This window comes from Somniosus microcephalus, chromosome 19 (assembly GCF_052327205.1).
Source record: "Somniosus microcephalus isolate GS21.2 chromosome 19, FLI_Smic_1.0, whole genome shotgun sequence".
Classification (NCBI taxonomy): Eukaryota; Metazoa; Chordata; class Chondrichthyes; order Squaliformes; family Somniosidae; genus Somniosus; species Somniosus microcephalus.
In genome coordinates, this window is record NC_141005.1 from 33369328 (window position 1) to 33376484 (window position 7157).

At 52.3% G+C, this 7157-nt stretch overlaps 1 pseudogene; it reads left to right on the forward strand.

Moving 5' to 3' along the window:
* Positions 1-1044: 1044 nt before the first annotated feature.
* LOC147104292 (BTB/POZ domain-containing protein KCTD8 pseudogene) lies at positions 1045-1691 on the forward strand (annotated as a pseudogene).
* The last annotated feature ends 5466 nt before the right edge of the window (positions 1692-7157 follow it).

Sequence of the window (7157 nt, forward strand, 5' to 3'; positions counted from 1 at the left end):
AGATACTCACAGACATTGCGTCCTGCCCAGCATATAAGATGAGATGCCACAGGATTGAGAATCCCTCATGGGAGATTCTCCATTACTCAGTAGGTTCTTTCTGGAATACTACTTCCGGGCTAACACAGGAACAAGGTCAAATGACCTATTGCAGTACACTAACACTGCTATACCCTAACTACCACTAGAGGGTGCTATCTGCATGTAATAAGTCCAGAACAGTGAATTTCCTGAATTAAAGCTACATTTATTGCCGCTGCAATTTAGACTGTACAATCAAAATCAAATCAAATCAAATCAAATCAACTTTTATTGTCATTGTTAGTGCACAAGTGCAGTACAACGAAATGTAGGCTTGCGGCTCCCGAGAGTGTACAATTTGGATTAGGACACTTAAACATTTCAACATACATTTGTATATATATATTAGCATAAATATGACCATAATAAAGTGCATCGGCAGATGTGCAGGCTTTAGTGTTTATTTGTGGAGTTCAGTAGGATGACAGCCCTGGGAAAGAAGCTGTTCCTAAATCTGGTCGTACGGGTGCGAATGCATCTGTAGCGTCTTCCAGATGGTAGGAGGGCGAACAGACTGTGGCTGGGGTGGGTAGGGTCTTTGATGATGGACCGTGCCCTCCGTAGGCAGCATTTCTGATATATATGTTCTATGGTTGGTAGCCGGGTGCCGGTAATGCGTTGGGCAGTTTTGACTACCCGCTGCAGAGCTTTCCGGTCATGGAAGCTACAGCTGCCGCTTGTCGTTTGTGGGCCCTTGGTGTTACTGCACCAAGATCAGATTTCTTTATACGTGATGATCTGATCTGAAGTCAATAGTTTATTGTCAGATCTCGAATTAAAATTAACAGTGTGGGGCTATGGTCGTTTAGTGATTATGTTACTGAACTAGCAATCCAGAGCCTAGACTAAAAAGCCAGAGATTGTGAGTTCAAATCTTAGCATAGCAGTTTGAGAATTTGTATTCAGAGCAAAAAACTGGAAATAAAAAGCTGGTATCAGGAATAGTGACCGTGAAGCTTTTGGATGAAGCCCTTCAGGTATGTCTTGGATTATCTCAGAGACAAGCAGCTGGTTCTCCTCGACCATTTCCCACAAGAACGGCTGCTGAGTGAGGCTGAGTACTTCCAGCTCACCAAGCTGATTACATTCCTGACACCCAAGGTCGTCAAGCAGAGTTCAACGACTGCCGAGGCATACCAGAATGGCGTTGAGGAGAACTCCCAGAGCAGCGATCTGTTGGACGTGAATGTTCCTTACTCCAAGGCAGCAGAGAAGAGATCAGGATTTATAACCATGGGCTACCACAACTCCCACACCTTAGTCTGGGATAACCAGGCAGATGTCAAATTTTGGAGGGTGGTGAGGATTGTGGTCTGTGGCAGGATCACTCTGGCCAAGGAGGTTTTTTGGGGACACCCTGAACGAATGCCAAGATCCCGATCACTGCGCCCCCCACCCCACCCCCCGTAAAGTACACGTCAAGGTTTTACATGAAGTTCACCTACCTGGAGAAAGCATTTGAGAGGCTCTATGAGATTGGTTTCCACATGATGGCATGTAATTCCAGCAGGACAGCAACCTTCATCAACCAGTGCAGACATGACAAGATGTGGAGCAGCTATACTGAGTACATTTTCTTCTGGGAGGCTAATAGTCTCTTGCTGCAGTAGTTACATTTACTTTGCAATGGGACCTTATTTAACAACAAACAGAAGGAGCAAGTTAAGCCTAACATTCTGAGTTACATCGAGGTGACAATGTGAAAATCTAAGAGCATATCAAAGTATCTAAAGCTTCAGTACTGCAGCTCACTAAAAGTGATGGAATAGCACAAGTTCTGTTTAATATTTCATCAACGTTGAATTTTTTATACAATAGCCATGTTCAGTCAGAAAGCTATTTTTGATGCATGTACCAGTTACACATTTATGAAACATAAATCAGTAAAGGCTTGCTCCCTTGAATATTGAGATCAGTCAGACAAAAGCTCAGCAGCTCAATGCTCAGGACACACGCGTCTAATCGAAAACATTGACCATTGGCTGCACTGGTTCTGCAGCCCTATTCTAATTAGAAATCCAGGAAATCTGAGGGTAAGTAAGCAATGGCGAGATCAGCGTGCAAAATAGCTGAATGTACTGCATACGGGCAATCTTGACATTCTGGGCCAATGTTACTTTAAGTTTATACAATGCATTATCTAAAGAGCCACTCCGATCCAAGCCTTTCAGATTTTGATTACAGCCTTCTCCACAATCATGTTTAATGGCACTCGTGCTCATTCCAGCTGTTTAAATGTATAAACTACTTGACTAGAAGCTAATGATGCTGTCTCCCCCTGATGATCAATTTACTGACTACATAGCAGTACAGAGATTGTAGAAAGTGAATTTATTTTTTCCTAACTCTCCTTCATTAACAAACCCGGCGCATAAGGACTGAGCCTGGCCAATAGCATGTGGTCCATTAGAGAGGTCTGAGAGTATAAGGAAAGGGAGAAAATATAGATGAGAGAGACTGAGGGAATGGAGAAAATGGGGCTCAAGAGGCTGGCAGGAGGGGAAACGGAAAACTGTGGATCCAAAGAGCTGAGGGGAAAGGATAAAGGGGTAACAGGAGATCTAAGAATCTCAGGGCTTGGGGGGAGAGGTGATCAGGCTGTAAAGGTAGAGATCCAAGAGGCTGGAGATAGAGAAGAAGGGGAGCCAGAGCTCCAAACAAGTGAGGGGAGGTGGAAACTGAGTTCCAAGAAGCTAAGAAGAGAATGAATTAGAGATCTGGGAGGCTGAAGTGAGGGGGATTGCTAAAATATGTTGTGGAAGCGGTAGTTGGATGCAACCCATCAATCCTCTGGTTCTTATGTAATGACTACACACCCATGAAGGGCATTGGTATATTCCCTGCATTTCTATGACCTGGTCATAATAGACTATCGGAGGCTGCACTTCCCACCAGAGACCATAACTGAGTTATGCTTGCCCTGGACCTGAAATCTACATCAACCTTCATCTTAAGACAGTAAAGAATCCCAAAACTCTTCACAGGTCTAAGGTACAGGTCTAGTTGATAACAGGGACATAGGCTACAGCTCATGATCTCATTAGGGAACCCAAGAACCCACAGGGAGTACCAATACAATTAGGAGCCGCAAGCATTGCTTTAGCACAGACCATTAGCATTCTGAAAGATAATTTTAGCTGCTTTAACGGAGCAGAAGGAGCACTCTCATATTGTCCCACCGGAGTCCCCAGGATCATTGTGCCCTGCTGCATGCAATTTTGCCATCAGAAAAGGAATGAATCTAATCGGCCTGGAGGGAGATGAGGAATGTGGCTCTGGGCAGCAAGGACAGCAGTCTGAGGTCCTGCAAGAGGAAGAGCCCAATCAGGATTGCCAGATTCCAGCCAGATATGGGACCAACTCATAAAGCACAACTTCAGATAAAGGGGATCCATGCCCATCGAATCCTCACTCACGCCACCAGGGTCATACATTACAACTGCCTCCACCCAATAAAGTGCTGAGGCAGAAACTATGTGAACATTCAAGATTAGGTTGAATAGGTGTTTGAAGAAAAAGAGGTTGAAGGTGTTGTGTATGTACCTTTAAGAGAAGAACTGATCCTATACTGCAGTACCGGCAGTGACCACCCCTGTATATAAAGCCATAGCAGGCTTCTGTACTTCAGTCTTAAGTTACCCTCTCTTTTACCTCATTCACAGCATTGCTGGCTGTGCAGCTGCAAGCAGAAGGAGAAGGAGCTGCCAAAGCAAGAGAGTGGAGAGTGGTGGTCTCCTGACCAGGTAGTGGAGGAGAACGTTAGATCACCACCTCCACCTCCTCCAACACCATCAATACAGCTGAGGTGCCTGGAGAGACAGGACAGAGGAGGAGAAGGAGAAAGGAGGCCTACATCAACATCAACCAGGGGAGAGGCCTTTTCCTATCACTGCCTCCCCAAATTGGCCTCCACTTCAGGAGAGGGAGAGAGGGGAGAGAAACCAACTGTTTGGAAGGAGGGAAGAAACATCATCTTGAACATCTACAGGTGGGTGTTATTTGGGGCACTCTCCCAAGACTTTGTATTTTAGGTGGGGGGAGAAAAGAAGAAGCAAGGCCGGATCATCAAGGGGTGTAGTGTGTGTGTGTGTGGCTCTTGTTAATAGCTAGGCCACTCACACCACTAATTTAGCATCCCTTCTATTGCCTGCCCTGGGAGAGCTGGAGCTGCCCAAGGTGAAGTCTTTAATTTCATTTAAATTGCATCGTTAAGACCTGTTGCAGGACTGAGCCTGGGCTTCTCCAGCTTTCCCAGGTGAAGACATCTTCTCCCCCTGCCAGAAGACCACCACCACCAAAGACTTTTTCCATCGGAGAGTGCACCCCTGCCAACACCCACCCACCATCCTGAGTGGCAACACTGCCCTTTGCAGCCTCCCTCCTTCCCAGCCCCCCTCTCACTCTCTCTCTTTGTCTCTCTCTGCCTGTTTCTCCAAGGCACCTCACTTTCATCCTTTTTATTAATTGCCTATTGAGCAGAGGGGAGAAGGCCCCTCTCCCAATTTAAATCAATAAGGGGAGAGGTGTGTCCTTATTTTAATCAGCTCCCTTTGCTCAATAGAGGACAAAAAATATATATATTACCCGAGGCCATTAACACCTTCAGGCCTGTGACTTGGGGTGAGTGTAGCCCTTATAAAAGCACCCCAGAATGGCGACTACATCTTCGCCGGTGGCGGGGCAAGCCAAGACTTATGCGGGAGCGGCAGCCACAGCCACAGCTGCTCCCGCTGCTTCTGCTGCCCCGTCACCATTTAGACTGATAACCAAAAAGCTTGGGGTGAAGAGCTACACTCACCCCACTATGACCATCGAGGCCTGCGTCAAGGCCATGGCTGGGGTTGTCGGCCCCTCAGCCATCGTCGCAGCCTCGAAAATGTATGGGAAGGTTGTGTTCTTCCTGGGGTCGGAGCGGGCGGTGTCCCTGGCTGTCGCCAAGGGGCTCACCGTGGGCGGGACCTTCCTGCCGGTGGATCCTCTCGAGGCCACCGTGCAGAGGATCATCGTTTCCAATGTCCCGCCCCATGTTCCTGGTGAGCTCCTCCTTCCCCATTTGCGACAACTTGGGGAGGTGAGGTCGGGGATCACACACATCCCGCTCGGCTTCCGGGAGGCCAGCCTTCGCCACGTCTTCTCCTTCCGGCGCCAGCTGTTTATCCAGCTGGCGCGGGAGGAGGACACTGACGGGGCGTTCGTCGTCCTCCATGAGGGGACCGCCTACCGCGCCTTTTGGACGTCGGACGGTGTGCGGTGCCACGCCTGCAAGGAGGTGGGGCACATCAGGAGGAACTGCCCTGCCTCCAAGGCTGCCGGATCATCTCGTGCGGCCGAGGCTGGCGCCGCCGCTGCTCCTCCCCTCGGGTCTGCCCGCGTGTCAAGTACGTCTGATGTGCGGTTGACATCGGGGGCCGATGCCACCAAGGCCTCCGGCGGGGGGGAGGGAGCGTGTCCGGCCGGAAAGAAGGCGCGGGGAAAAAAGAAGCACCTTAGGGCGGGTCCCCCCGTGGATGGCGAGCCCTTGCCCCTTGAGCCCCTTACACCCGCGCTCCTCGCGGAGTTGATCAGGGCAGATGTGAGCGGGAGGGGCCTCGTGCCCGAGCCTGTGGCCGCGACCGCCGCAGCGGTAATGCCAATACCTGCGGCCAGCCTCGGGCCCGAGGAACCCAACAAATCTGCTCCGCCGGAGGGAGTTGAGGAGGAGGCCTTTGCAGACATGGAGGTCTCCCTCGCTCCCTCCACGCTAAAAAGAAGGCGTGACCCCCTGGAAGAGGAGGAGGACCGGGAGGAGGAAGGTCCCTCCAATCAGGGGGAGTCGTCGCCCGCCGCGGGTACTGCGCACCCCCCCACCGCTGTCACCATCACCGGCGATCGGCAGGGGTCGCCTGTCCCTCGGGAGGCTGAGGCAGATGTGTCTGTCCAGCACGTGCCTCCCGGGGGTGGGGACGGGACCCTGGCCGTGGGGGGGGTCGCAGAACAACCCGCGGCGGAGACTGAAATCGACATTCTATCGGTGCCGTTACCCCTCGCCGGGTCGGGCGGCCTGGGGTCTGGGTCGGGTGAGCTCGAGGCTAATGAGCTCGCCCAATGCGACCCGGACATCTCCCAGGGGCTGCTCGACCTGGTAGAGGGTTTAATTCAGAACACCCCACCCGCTGGGTCAGAGGTTGGTGGCGGGGTGGAGGATGGCCCCCTGGCTACGTCTCTGGTGCCGGACGTATTGGAGGAGCTGGGAATTGTTCTCTCCCCGGTTTCTCCGGTCGTTCCGGCATCTGGGGCGGAGGGGAGCTCTGAACCGCCGCCGTCTTCTGGCCTAGCACCCCTAGAGGTGCCCAGGGAGAAATCCTCTGCCGCTGATCCTGGGGGTGGGATCTGGGCGGAGGCAGGGCTGGCTGGTGCGGCCGAGCCGTTCGCTGCGCACTGCGCGGTGGATGGGTCGGCCGCTGGTGATGACCCCCGGAGGAGGATGGGGACTCGGTGATGGGCACGGAGGAAGAGTCGGACTCCGGCGCCGACGAGACGGTGGATGACCTGGTGCCCCCTGCCAAGTCTCCCCTCATTCCCGTAAAGGAACTCCGGGATTTTATGTCCACGTGCCTGGGTCGGCGCGGGAAGGTCCGGCTGGCCCTCGACAGGTGGTCGGAGCTGGCGCTGCTCATCGTATCCGTCCGCGCCGCCGTTAAGACCATGGGCGCGGACGAGGGTGTGAACCCGCTCGAGCTGCGTCGGCTCACAACGTTTCTCACTGGGCTGCTGAGGAAGTGGCGGCTGACCAGCGGCTGCGCTTCCTCCCCCCGTTAGGTGTAGGTAGAGGTTGCACTATGCTTCTGACATGAAGGTAACCATAGCCAGCCTCAACATCAACGGCAGCAGGGAGGCGCGCCGCAGATTCAATAACTTCTCGGTCCTTCGGGACGGGAAGTATGCGGTGTGCTTCCTGCAAGAAACCCACACCGTTCCGGGAGACGAAGCCACGTGGCTCCTGCAGTGGCAAGGAGGGGTCAGCATGAGTCACCTCTCCAACAATTCCAGCGGGGTGGCTATCTTGCTGGCCCCGCATTTTCAGCCGGAGATCTTGG